Consider the following 13,594-nt stretch of genomic DNA (forward strand, 5'->3'; position numbering starts at 1 on the left):
GGTGCCCAGGCGGGACAGCCTGGCCAAGGCTAAGCAGTACTCACGGGACCGGCGCGAAGCCGCCTCTGGCCGCCAGGGGGCGTCCTGGGGCCGCGGAGCAACCGTTACCCCGCCCGCCCGCAGGTCGCAGGGCCGCTTCTCGGGCTTTTTTCTTTTTCTTCTTCATCTTTTTTTTTTTTTTTTGGTCTTCCCTCTCTTCATTCTCACCTCATTAACTCCCTTCCTAGCTTCTCCCAAATTTACCAACACCTGGCGTTCTCCCGGAGACAAACAGCTCTCCAGCCCCTCTCCCTCTCCCCTGGGGAGGAGCAGAGACAAAGAAAGAGATTCCTTTCTAAAGGGCTCGGGGAGTTTGAAAAGGAGGCACCCGCCTTACAGGGGGCGCTTGAGCGTGAAGGGGGCGTTCTCATCTGGCCTTGTGAGTTTGGGCGAGCCCTCCACCACCCCCACGCTGTTTCCCCTTCCATGAAACAAGGGACTGGACTTGACCGCACATCTCCCCAAGTCTTTCAAGTCTCCCAGGAGCCTGCGGGTCTTTGAGCTCCCCTCTCTGCCTGAGTTTCCACTGTTACGAATACCTGTGTAGTGTGTGCGTGTACGTGTGTGCCTTAAGCACACACACAGATTTGAAACCGCACTGTTTTCTGAAGGCTTGCGGCATAACCCAGAAGGCAGGGAGAAAACCCTGAATTACGTTTCTTTTTCCTCCTTCCCAGTCTCTCGCTAGGCGCCTAACACGGAGGCGCTCACTACAAACGTGCCGAGTCCAAGGCTAGGGGTCTCAGCGGGGTTCTCAGTGTAACTGAGCCCCCCCTCCTTCCACCCAGCCTGCATCCAAAACCTTTGTCTTTATGGCCCTGAAAGTTTGCCACACTCCTGAGGACGAGAAGTGTATCGGCTGGATATGGGGGGGAGGGGAGAGGATCAAAACTCCAGCCACCGTCTCTTTTCTCCCCCACCCCGTCCCGAAATGTGGGCTCTCCCCCCAACACCTCCCGCCAGGCGCCCTGCATTCCTGAGTGGGGAGGAGGAAGGGACTGCACGCGGACAGAGGAGAGTGCGGACTCACAGCGGGGAATCCGTGTCCAGCCCAACTCGCCCAGAGACAGGAGGGGCCGCCCTGGTCACAGCAAACGGGGACCCAGGCCTACAGCTACTCCAGGCTTTTTCTGAGAGGCCCGGTGGTCCCGAGCTTCTCACTCCACCACCCCTGCACGTCGCCGAGAGAGCCTGGCCCCCTGAGTCCTGGCGGATTATTCCTGTCCTGTGTAAGAAGAGTCCAGGACAGCGGCGCGGGCTGCTGGGTCACCCTCAGCCTGCGCCCTGTGGGTCAGGGCGCACTCGCCTCCCGGAGCCCCCGGCCCGCCAGGGGGCGCTACGCCGGGGTTCGAGGTGGCATCCGCAGCTGCCTCCGGCGCCGTGGGACTTTGGGCAAGTCCCCTCCTCTTCCTGGGCGCCGGTGTCCCCGTCTGGGAATGGGATGAGGCTAAGTGCCCTCTCCACGCTGGTCGTTCTATAAGACATCCACTTGCCGCGGTCCGCCCCGAACTGCTCGACCCCTTGCTTCAGGCCCCAGCGCGGAAGCTCCCGTGGGGCCAGGCGCGTAGTGGTCCCGTGTCAAAGCGCAGCGTCTTTGGGAGAGACAAACTGTCCCTTCCTCCCCCCGCTGGGGTTAGGGCCCAAGCTCCGCTGGCAGCTGGCGAGAGAAGTGGCCTCCCGGGCTGTGCTCCGTGAGCTCAGTAGCAGCAACCCGCTCCAACAGGTGGTTGTAAGGCTTGGGCTCTGGAAGTCCTTGGAAACGCCGCCGCTAGGGCGGCCGCCCCTCTGAGACAAGCCGGCGGAGCCACGCCGAGCCTCCCCTACCGGGATGAGCTCGCACTGGGCCGGGAGCGGGCACCGCGCTCGGGGCCGAGTGTCCACGCCGCGCGCAAGGTCGGCGCGGGCCGGGCCTGAAGCCTCGGGCTGCGCAGCTGGCAGAGCGGACCCTGCGAGCCGGTGACGCCAAGCGACCGCTTCAAGGTTACCTGCGACGCGAAGCTAGGCCGGGCCCACAACCCGGCTTTGACCCCAGCCGGGAGTCTTGCGAAATCTGTCTGCTAGGCTGCGAACTATGCGCCGGGTCACCCGCGAGACGGGTTATTTTGGAAATGGGAAGGGTGGGGTGGGACAACGCGGGGCACCTCCTGCCACCCCTCTGGAGCCGGACCCGGAGAGCCTAAGGACCCTCAGGGTCACGGAGATGCCTCAGCACCAGGAGGTGGGGGGTGTGGGCTCGTGCGAGGGCTCAGCCAGATGTTCGCGGCAGCTCCAGATGTGCCTCCGGTCCCGGGACAGGACTCTCCTCCTCCCCACCCCCCAGCCTGGAGCTCAGGTCTGTAAACAAAGTCCCAGTTCTCCCCCTTCCCCGCCGCCTCGGGGAGTCGGTCTCAAAGCGAGGCGTCCGCCCCCATCTCCACCCCACCCCCAATTTGGTACGAGCTGCCGTAGGTCTCTGCCTTTGGCCACCCTCTCCCGCCCCGCCACACACACCCTCTTGCCCAGCCGCACGATCCAAGTCCCCCACCCCCGGGATGGCTCGGGCATGACCTCATTCGCGGGCCGAGTGGGAGGAAGAGGGTCGAATCGGGGGAACGGGGCCGGGAAGGCTGGCAGCGGCCCGCACAATCGGCACAACCCACCTCCAGCATACGGGCGGGGAAAGCCCGCGCCCCCCAGGCCCCCGCGGCTGCGCTCCTCCAGGGGATTCCTCGGAGAACCGCACAGAGGAGGTGTGGAGGAGGACTTGATGTGCTTACCCGCGAGTCGGCGCCCTCCGGGGTCGCGCCGTCCCCCTCGGACTCGGACGCCCCCGCCCTAGCAGGTCCCCCCTGAGCACCGGCGCGCTGCCCGCGGCCACTGCTCACCTCCTGGGGCGCTCGTCGGGCGCGCCCTGAGCGCCCCGCTGCCCCGGCCGGCGGTGGAGCGGCTAGCGCGGCCCCCAGCGGCCCCGAGCGCTCTCCGGGCTGGGCAGGCGGCGAGGGCGCCCTCTTCGCGCAGCGGCCGCAGAAGGACGCCCGGGATCCCGGCGCACGGCGGTCGGCTCCGGTTCCGCGAGGACCGCCTGCAGCGCGGACTCAGGCTGCGGGGGGCTGCGCCGGGCTGTCGGGGCCTGCGCTCGCCCGCTCGCCCGAGCTCTCTTCCTCGCGCCGCACGGTCTCCGGCGCGGGCTGCGCACTCTGCTTTTTAAGGCGCGGGCAGTCGCTTTGATCCGCCCACGTCAGCGCGCCGAAACCCCACCGGGCGGCTCGGGCCGCGCGCGGGGGGCGGGGGCGGGGTCCCCGCGGACGCCACGGACCCGCGGCGCCAGCGGCACAGACGACTTCGAACCCTGTTGAGTTACAAAGGGGAGGACGTCTTAACTGTAGCCGGTGTTTAATAAGCGTGCCTGCCGCCAGCCTACTGCGGACCTGCGGTGCGTGCGGCCCAGGTAGGGCAGGTTTCTAAAGCTTGCAGCCAGCCGAGCAAGGAACCTCAGCCAGTCTGCTTGGACAGAGGAGGAAGCCAGGCTCACAGGGAAGTCCCGCTTGGGTCTCAGCCTGGAGCCCGGCGGGTATCACGAGGTGCTCGTCTTGCAGCTCGGTTACTTGAGGCGTCGGGGGTCCCGAGGACTGCGTTGGCGTCCCAGGACGTCCTTCGAAGGGTCACCTCTCTAGTCCTCTGGTTCCAGTTCTGGAGAAGGGATTCGCCATCCCAAGCTTTCTGCGGAGAAAAGGAGCGAGAGCGCGCTGCCCTGTGAAGCGCGCTGTAAACCTGAAGCCCAAGAAGGCAGGCGGTCCAGCCTCTGGGGTGACTGTGGGGAGTTTTCTGGACATCTTGCCTCCTGTCCCCGGGGGGGCGGGGAGGGGTACCAGCGGATAACTGGGTTTTAGAAACTAGTTAGGACTACAGAGGTGCTTCCCATCCAGCATGGAGCCCGCCTGGGGCTAGGGCTGTGTTTCTGAAGCAACTCCCCTGGGACTGGTTAGGTGAGTGCCCATCCCTCTCCGCACACACCCCTTGGCCTTTCTGGCTGACGGTACATCCCCCTCTCCCATTTCTAACTTGCTGAGTCAGGTGCTGAGGTTTCCATGGCTTCTGTTTGCCCCAATGCCAGGGGCCTCAGTCCCAAGCATAATCTCAAGGATAATCTAGTTCATTAGTAGAAGAGAGATATAGACTTAGTGACAAGGGGCTTGCCTCAGGTCTAAAACACCCGGTACACTTTTGTCCATTCTCGGCAGCCGTCCACCAAGTGGCCCCCATAGGCTGCCCCACCCTGGCTGCAGGTACTGCCACCTACACACACATCTGGGCCCACAGAGCCCACCGCAGGCTTTTGGCCATACAAACACCCTCTGCACGTGACACACAGGGCTGGGACATATCACCCCACAAATGGTCACAACACACTCAGGAGATACTCGCACACACCGTATGCCCACACACACTCAGTAGCAGATACAGGGGAAATGGCCATATACATCTTCAAGATGAGGCCGAACACATGACTGCCCCCATCCAGTTCGTGCACACCCATGTGCTTCCTTGCACACAGTGAGGATGCACACGCAGCTTCCAAGCATGCCACACCAAATGCACATATACTCCTGCATAGAGTCATAGGAATGTCCTTGTGAACACAGGCTGGGACACCCCCATCTCCTCTCCCAGAGCATTAGGGTCAGTAAAAGCTGTGGGGGGCTAGGGGTTATAAAAGGTGCAGGAAGGTAGTGGGGCTTTGGGTGGGGTGTCTAGAAAGGGGGCGGGGAGAGACAAGGCTGCTCCACCTAAGAGGCATCCAGACTGCCCTTAGCTCTCCCACCCCAAGGCACTCTGGCCACCACAGTCAGAGCCATTCCAGGTGGCCTCTGTCCAGTTAGGATGCACCCTCCTCTGGGTCTTTCTGCTTAGAGAGAAGCTAAATGAGTTGCCTGCAAACATTTGCATAAGCGGTCCTTCAGCCAGAAATCTCCTTCTGGTTCCCAGCTAGAGTAGAAACAGAAAGCATTTTGGAGTCACACACACTTGGGCTCCAATAGTGATTTTGCCCTATTTTATTTTTTAACAGTGTGATCTTGAGCAAGTTGCTTAAACTCCCCGAGTGTTAGTTTCCTCATCCATAAAGTGGGAATAATGCAATCCCATCAAATCTATATCCTCCAAGATGGGATTAGTATCCCCATTTCATAGATATGGAAGCTGAGGCTCAAAAGGGTAGGGCTGGCAAGTGTTGGAGCTGATATCTGAACGTGGATCTTTCTGGCTCAGTGCGCACTGTAGCTGATGGCCCCTATTGAATCGAATGCGAGGATCCTGACTTCCCACTGTCTGGATGGAGTTGAGAGAATCCAGGAGAAAGTCCCAGAATTCCTGAAGCACAACCCTGAGCCCTCCTGCCCACCCCCCCCACCCCCCATACTCAGCTCTCTCTTGTGAATCAAGACCCAGGCATTAGCTAGGGCTGAAAACCCTGCCCTGGGAGGTGAGGGGAGGCATGAAGTGGAGGCAAAGCCCTGGATTCAGAGTCAAGGGAGGCCCGGGGCAAGGGGCAAGAGTCTGCCCCTCCCTGTACCCCAGGCTCCCCATTTGCATAAGGGGAGTAGTTTACCACCTCAGACATTCTGGGATTCTCAGAGACACTCGTGAGAAAAAGCTTTTTTCATCTTTAGGACCAGCTGAACTCACCCCTTCCCTTTCCCTCCTCCTTCCTTCTGTCCAGGGGCTCCTCAAGGGAGCTGGGCCGCCTGGGTTGCAAGCTCCCCTTCAGGGGGAGGAGGCTCTGATCTAGGCTGGGCGGCCATGCTCTGGGCTGCTGCTTGCTCTAGATGTTAGTATATTTTCCTTCTCCGCAGTTACCCCCGGTGATTCTGGTTCTCTGATCGCCCAGACGTGCTGGGGGCTTCCTGTCCACGGGCTTCTCAGCCCCTGCCTGACTGCCATTGGTCAGGACCACACACCTTTCCGTCCCCCACCCCCGCACACAGCCTGCTGGGGCGGGGGGCACCCAGGCTGAAAGGACATGGGGTGGGCGAAGCTACAGTTCTAGTTCTGTTCATCATGCCGGCCTCTACTGGCCCCTCCACCCACCTCAGCTTCCCTCCCTTGGGGCCAAGGCCTTGGTGGAGCTGCTGGGGCGAATCGGCTATTTCCAGGAGCGCTGGATGGGGAGACAGGTGACCTGGAAGTAGGCCTTAACACTGTCAGTAGTTTGCTGGGTGATAGCAGATAATTGTTTTGCCCTTTCTGAGCCCCGGGCACCCCATCTGTGAGGGGGTTATACTAGGGGGTTATATATATAGAGGGGGTTAACCTCTGTGGGCTTTTCCAGCTCCAGAACCTGGGTCTTGGATCTCCTTGCCTCTTAACCTGTGGCAAAGGATGAACCATGGACACGGTGCACACTATGAGACCGAAGGGTGCTATTTCCAGCTCGAGGGTGCTTTCTAGAAGGTGTTCCTGGGAAGGCAGGTGAACAGGGGTCTGGGCAGAGTATTATTATTGTCACTGGTCTGAACTCTTTCTGGGAAGGCCAGTGAGGTAGTTTTGAACGGCACCAGGCACCAATTCCTCTTTTTTTTTTTTTTAAAGATTTTATTTATTTATTTGACAGAGAGAGACACAGCGAGAGAGGGAACACAAGCAGGGGGAGTGGGAGAGGGAGAAGCAGGCTTCCCGCCGAGCAGGGAGCCCGATGCGGGGCTCGATCCCAGGACTCTGGGATCGTGACCTGAGCCGAAGGCAGACGCTTAACGACTAAGCCACCCAGGCGCCCCGGCACCAGTTCCTCTTATCCCGGGACACACACCCCCCTTCGAAATGTGACTCCATACAGAGGTGAAGTTTATTTCCCCACCTCTTCCTCCGGGCTGGCCTCGTGGCTCGCTGGGACCCAAGAGTGTGACAGAAGTGAAGCTGTGCGTGTTCTGGGGCCCAGATGCCAGGGGCCTTGCAGCTTCTGCGCGCACCCCCCGGAGCCCAGACCAACTGCACGTCAGAAGTCTGGCCAGAGCTACAAACTAAGAGGGAGGCCCTGGGGCCACACGGAGAGAGGCCAGCCTGGACCAGCCAGCCTGGCAGAACCCAGGTCCGGCTGACCCACCAGCCAAATGCAGCCGTCCGGGCAAGCCCACTGGGAGCGCCGGGACGGGCCAGGCAGCCCGCAGGATCAGGAGAATCAGTCAGCTCTTCCTGTCAGCCACTACATTTTGACATGGTTTGTCACTTGGCGAGTGACACCTGAAGTGACCGGGCTTCGCTCGTGAAAAAGCTAAAAATGTGCTTTTGTCTCAGGTCATTTGGGAATCTAGAGTCGGGCCATTCACCCGGGCGTGTCTCTGAAGTTCTGGCCCCTGGAGCCCCCTGTGAATGTCTCCATTGCTCTGGGAACATCCTGTGGTCAGGGACCGGCTCTGTCTGGCCCACGGGGCATCCCTGGTGCTCCCGCAAGACCAACCAACAGGGGCTGTGCCAAAGTTGCCAAGTGAGTGAGTGAATGGCCTCACCCAGCCTCTGCTCACAAACCCGCAGGGAAGGGAGCTCCCTCCCTCCAGGACAACCTCTTCCCTGATGAGAGAGCACTCCCTGGGAGAAGGTTCTCCTCCATCTAGAGCAGAGACCTTTGACTCCTCTGGTGGCCCTGCTTCTCTTCCTGCATCCGCTCTTCCATAGGACGGCCTTAGGTATATCACAGTGGTCCCTGGTGTTTGCAGAACCTCCCTTAATAGCAAGCATTTCCATGCACACAGAAGGCCAGCCACCCGAGACCCTTAAGGAAGTGTTTCCACCAGGGCCCCAAACAAGCATGGGTTCTGGGATCATGCAGTTTGGGGTTTTAACCCCAACTCCACCTCTCTATGGCCTTGGATAAGACACTTTCTGCCTCAGTCATCTCATCTGGAAAATAGGACTAGTGAAATGTACTGCCTAGGGTTGCCATGGGGCTTAAAGAGATGATATATGTAAAAGGCTCTGCACGCAATCAGTCCTTGATAAAGGTTAGTTCCTTTTCTGCCAGGTACATAAACAGTTCCAGATGGAGAGCTCATTTGTACTTAGCATTCATGTCTATATAAATAATGTGCAGGTCGGGAAGGAATTGTCAGGTGGCTGGGGATTGGGGGTGGGGGCATTCCCAGCAGTGGGAACAGCTGAAGCAAAGACAAGAGGGAGAAGTTTGGTTTCAGGGAAGGATAAGTCAGGGGCTCAGGGCTGCTGGCATTGAGGGCAGCAGGAAGGAAAATGACCGGGGAGGACAGGCCCATGCCAGGGAGGACCTTGAGTGCTGGGCTAAGAAGCGTGGGCTTTGCCGAGGGCAGCCTGGAGGAGGTCTGAAGCAGGAGGTTTGAGGTCAGGTGTGGGACTCAAGTCTGGGCAGATCTTAGGGGGATTGGGGTCAGGAGGGGAGGTGAGAGAGATTTTCTGGGAGCCTGAGAGGGGGACAGTTGGGGTGGGAGCAGGGGGTGCTTAGGTGCATCATGGGGAAGGAGAGCCTGGCCACTCAGCATGTGTGTGCCTGTCATGAGAAGCAGGGCCCTCGACCCTCTGGCCAGGACCTGTTGGGAAGAGCCACCTCTTCTGCCTATTCAGTCTGGGAGCAGGTTGTGAGAGAAGCCAGAGAACACCTGACCTAGGTCTGCAGCCAGAGGGATGCAGGGTAGACCAGAGGAGAACTAATCTTACCCATTTCTCTGGTGGGGACTCAGAGAAGTCCCTTTCAAGATCTGCTTGCTCAGTTTACGAACCATCCCGGCCTCCAAGCTGAGCTTTACAGTTTTTTAAGCCTTGCCGCAGTTATGGGCTCCTTTGAGACTTGTAGCTGCCTTGGGAGGGAGGGAGGGAGGGAGGCTGAGCAGAGATGATTCTGTTTTTTAAGATGGGGGAAACCAGGCGCCTGGGTGGCTCAGTTGGTTAAGCGACTGCCTTCGGCTCAGGTCATGATCCTGGAGTCCGGGGATCGAGTCCCGCATCGAGTCCCTCATCGGGCTCCCTGCTCGGCAGGGAGTCTGCTTTGCCCTCTGACCCTATCCCCTCTCATGTGTTCTCTCTCATTCTCTCTCTCTCAAATAAATAAATAAAATCTTAAAAAAAAAAAAAAAAAAAAAGATGGGGAAACCTAGGCCCAGAGAGGGCGAGTGACTTGCCCACGACCAACAGCAAATGTACAGCAGAACCGGGCAGGAAGCTGGACCTCCATGCCTCCCACTCCCATCCTAGCCTCTTTCCACAGCACTAAGGGACTGGGCAAGATGTTCTCACTTACCTGCTCTGGGTGAAGAGTGAGGGGAGCCAGAGAGAGGTTGACAGCTGTCAGCAGACAACACTTAACCTAAACTGACAATTTAATTGTGAAAATGTGGACAAGGTACAGTTATATGTAAGGAAATCCAGACGGTCTGGGCCCCTGGGGAGCCTCAGCCAGCACCCCAGTTGCCGGGGAAACAGAGGATTGGAAATGATGTCACTAGACCTGGAGGCTGAGGTATGGGGGATGGGCTACCCAGTCATCTCTTTGGGACCAGATGGGGCTGTGGGCCTGGCCACAGGCTGTCATTCCCCTGGTTAACTCTTTCCCTTACAAATAGGGCAGAAGGGAGCTCCAGAGCAAGGTGGTGACTTCCCCAAGGTCACACAGAGTCAGTGACCCGAGCTTCCCTCATTAGGTGACCATGTCTATTCATCTAGGCCGCAGGGCCTGGTCAGAGTCATCTGAGTCCCCATGCCCAGCACAGGGCGTTGCCAAGAGCAGAGCTCAATTCTGTAGTGAGGGCTACTCGGTCCCTGTATAGAATGGGGTGTCCGGGCCACTTCAGAAGGTGACACTTGTGAAGTCATAGTAGCCTTAGATGAGGAGGAACCCTGAGCACTCGTCCAGAGCAGTGCTCTCTGGTTCAGGGGACACTGAGCTCAGAAAGAGCAGGTCACCAAGCCAAGGTCACCAGCAGGTTGGGGCAGCACTGGGCTCACCCTGAGTCATGCCCCATAGGTATGACACCTTATATGATCCTTACTCAGGGAGGAGTGGTCCCTTTCACTGCTGCCCCCTCAGCCCTGGGCCAGAGATCCAGGCCTTGGGAAGTTCCCATTGTCTAAAGCATCTTCTCTGAATCCCCAGCTCCTGACCCAAGGCTGATGATCAACCAAAGCATCAATAACAATGCTAACTGCCCTTAGCATTGCCCCTACTGGGTGACTGGCTCTCTGTTCCCTATCACAAATATTTACAACTCTATAGGCTGGGAGTCACTGTTCTCAGCAGGCCAGAAAACAGAAGCTGAGAGGGGTTTGGAGGGGGGGTGTCACATGCCCTCCTACACATAGCCAGAAAGTCAAAAGCTGGGACTTACAGCCCAGGTCATTCTGCATCTAAAAACTGTGACTGCCTTCTCCTCTGGCTCTTAGATCCTCCCACACTGGACCCTTAAGGAAGGGGGTGGCTGAGTGTGTTTGACTGCTCAACCTCCCTCCCACTTCCTTTTTTTCCCCTAAAGATGTTATTTATTTATTTAGTTAGTTAGTTAGTTAGTTAGTTAGTTGAGAGAGAGAGTGCGCATGCACACGAGGGGCAGGGAGGGGCAGAGGGAGAGGGAGAAGCAGACTCCTTGCTGAGCACGGAGCCCTATGGATGAGGGGCTCAATTCCAGGGCCCCAGGGTCACAACCCGAGCCAAAGGCACATGCTCAACTGACTGAGCCACCCAGGTGCCCCATCTCCCTTCCACTTCCGATGGTAAAAGCACCCCTCCCTTGCCATCCTCCCACTTTCTGAGTTTCTAGCAAATAGTCACAGAGACCAGTAATCTGCTAGAAGGCCTGGCCTTTTGGAGAATTCCATCTTCCTAGCCATATTATATGACCCAACTGGACCAAACAGAGCTGTTGTCCTCAATTTGCATAAATAGGTTCTGGGAGGGAGCACTTAGCTCCCCTTTGGAATGCAAGCTCTAAAAGGTATGATTCCTCAGAGCTTCCAGCAACCAGATTCCCTGCCTTGTGAGGAAGACCAGGAGAATGAGGAAGGAAGAGAAGAAACAGGCAGGGGAGTGGGGGAAGTCATTTGAGTCCCTGACCGCACCCTTGTCCTTCCCAGGTGTGTAGGCCAGGGAATCCATGTTCCTTAGGCTCCTAGAAAGTGGGTCTTTAGGCTCTTGCAGTAGGAGCCGTCCTGACTCTTATTTCTGCGACGCGCTATGCCATTGTGATAGGAGGTACAGGATTAATAGAAGTGTAATAAAAGTTCTTGTCCTCCAGGAACTAACAATCTGGGTAGGAGAGAGAGGAGAGAGTATAGTTCTGGGTTCTATCCCTACTCTGTCTCAGACTTGCTGTGTGTTCCTTCCCCTTGCTGGCCTATAATTTCCCTACTTTTCACATGGGCAGGGGTGGGAGTGGGAGGTGGATATTGGGTGCAATGTTCTGCAAGATCCTCTCCAGATCTACGCAACTACTTAAAAAAAAACACAAAAACATATCATTGAGATATACCTTCACCCTTTTAAAGTGTACGGTTCAGTGGTTTTTAGTATGCAACCATCCCCACTAATTTCAGAACATTTCCATTACCCCTAAAAGAAATCCCACACTGATCACTCCCCATTCCACTCACTGCCTCAGCCCCTAGCAACTGCTAATTCCCTTTTTGTTTCTATAGATTTTCCTATTCCAGACATTTCAAGTTCATTTTCAAGTTCATCCATGTTTTGGCATATATCAGTACTTCTTCATCTCTTCTTATAACTGGATAATATATCATCGTATGGCTATATCCCATTTTGTTTATCCATTCATCAGTTAATGGACATTTGGGTTGTTTCCACTTTTTGGCTATCATGAATAATGCTGCTAAGAATGGTCATGTACAATCTTTGTATGAAATATATGCTTTCAATTCTCTTGCATATATACCTAGGAGTAGAATTGCTGGATTATGGGGTGACTCTATATAACTTTTGGTGAATTGCCAAATTGTTTTCCACAGCGGCTGCACCATTTTACATGTCTTCCCACAGGGTATGAAGGTTCCAGTTTTCCACATCCTCAGCAGCACTTACTGTTTTCTAACTTTTTTATTTTGGCCATCCTAGTGAATATGAAGTGGTTTCTCATTGTGGTTGTGATTTGCATTTCCCCGGTAACTAATGATGTTGAGCATTTTTCCTGTGCTTGTTGGCCATTTGTAGATCTCCTTTGGAGAAATATTTATTCAAATCTTTTGCTCATTTAAAAAATTGGGTTATCATTCAAAAAAAATTATTGTTGAATTGTAGGAGTTCTTTATATACACTGGAGACTAGGATGCTATATCTTTACTGGATACATTACTTGCAAGTATTTTCTCCCATTATGTAGGTTGTCTTTTTACTTTCTTGGTAGTGTCTTTTGAAGCACAAATTTTAAAAATTATTGTAAAGTCCAGTTTCCCTATCTTTTCCTTTGTTTGCTTGTGTTTTTGGTGTATATCTAAGAAATTATTGTCTTATCCAAGGCCGCAAAGATGCACACCTGTGTGGTTTTCTAAGGGTTTTCTGGCTTTCGCTCTTAGGTCTTTGATCCATTTTGCGTTAATCTTTGTAAATGGTGTGAGGTAGGGGTCCAACTTCATGCTTTTGCACGTGGATATCCAATTGTCCGGCACCATTTATTAAAAAGACTGTTTTGTCTCCCTTGAATTGTCTTGGCTCTCTTATTAAAAATTAATTGACCATAAATGTATGGGTTTATTTACATAATTACCTTTTAAGTGACATCCAAGAAGTAAGTTACAATAAGGTCTGCATAGTCACAACTATGTGACAAGTAGTGTGGAAAAGGGAGGGGAACAAATGCGAAATGTGGAATCCTGTGGACTGGATCCAGTATAACCCCAGGCAACTACTTTATTTTGTCTTTTAAGGAAAAGCACAAGGGGTACTTGGGTGGTGCAGTTGGTTGGGCATTCAACTCTTGGTTTCGGCTCAGATCATGATCTCAGGGTCCTGGGATCAGGCCCCATGTAGGGCTCTGCACTGGGCTTGGAGTCTCCTTGAGATTCTCTTTGCCCCTCCTGCTCATGCTGTCTCTCTCTCTCTCTCTCAAATAAATAAATCTTAAAAAAAAAAATAGTACAATATGTTATACTGAACACATTCTCTCTTTTATTTTTTATTTTTATTTCTTTGAGTAGGCACCACACCCAACATGGGGCCTGAATTCATGACCCTGAGATCAAGAGTGGTATGCTCTGCCAACTGATCCAGCCAGGTGCCCCTGAACACATTCTCGTTGTAAAAAATACCAACATCTGGATATCCCTGAGCCTCAGTTCCTCTTCTGTCCCATCTAAGCCCTAGAGCTGGTATAAGGCTCAAAATGAGAAGGAGGAAGCAGCAGGGGGTTCCAGGTGGGGTCAAGGACACAAGCAATGGTTTGGAAGCTACAAAGTGTCAGGGGCGATGTTGGGGGAGGAGCAGTAAGAAGTCTGTAGGGGGTGGGGGCATGTTGAAAGGCTGCCTCTCTTGTTCTTAGGTTGGTGGAACACCGAAAACTCTGGTGCCTGCGTCATAGCACAACTCAGAAGACACCTCCCTTGTCCCCCTTGGGAG

The 13,594-nt window shown here is 55.2% G+C and overlaps 1 protein-coding gene across 2 annotated transcripts in view; it reads right to left on the bottom strand.

The window, feature by feature from the left end:
- Nucleotides 1-3,205, bottom strand: part of WNT11 (Wnt family member 11) — a 20,640-nt gene extending 17,435 nt beyond the window's left edge. The window contains exon 1 of one of the 2 annotated variants that reach the window (XM_081798868.1): nucleotides 2,904-3,205. The gene's annotated coding sequence lies outside the window, so the exon portion shown is untranslated. Of the gene's footprint in view, nucleotides 1-1,069; nucleotides 2,368-2,903 lie in introns of those variants that run through there. The other variant, XM_081798869.1, reaches the window with a different exon arrangement.
- Between the last annotated feature and the right edge of the window lie 10,389 nt (nucleotides 3,206-13,594).

The sequence above is a fragment of the Leptonychotes weddellii genome, chromosome 11 (assembly GCF_054177405.1).
Source record: "Leptonychotes weddellii isolate Sample4059 chromosome 11, ASM5417740v2, whole genome shotgun sequence".
Classification (NCBI taxonomy): Eukaryota; Metazoa; Chordata; class Mammalia; order Carnivora; family Phocidae; genus Leptonychotes; species Leptonychotes weddellii.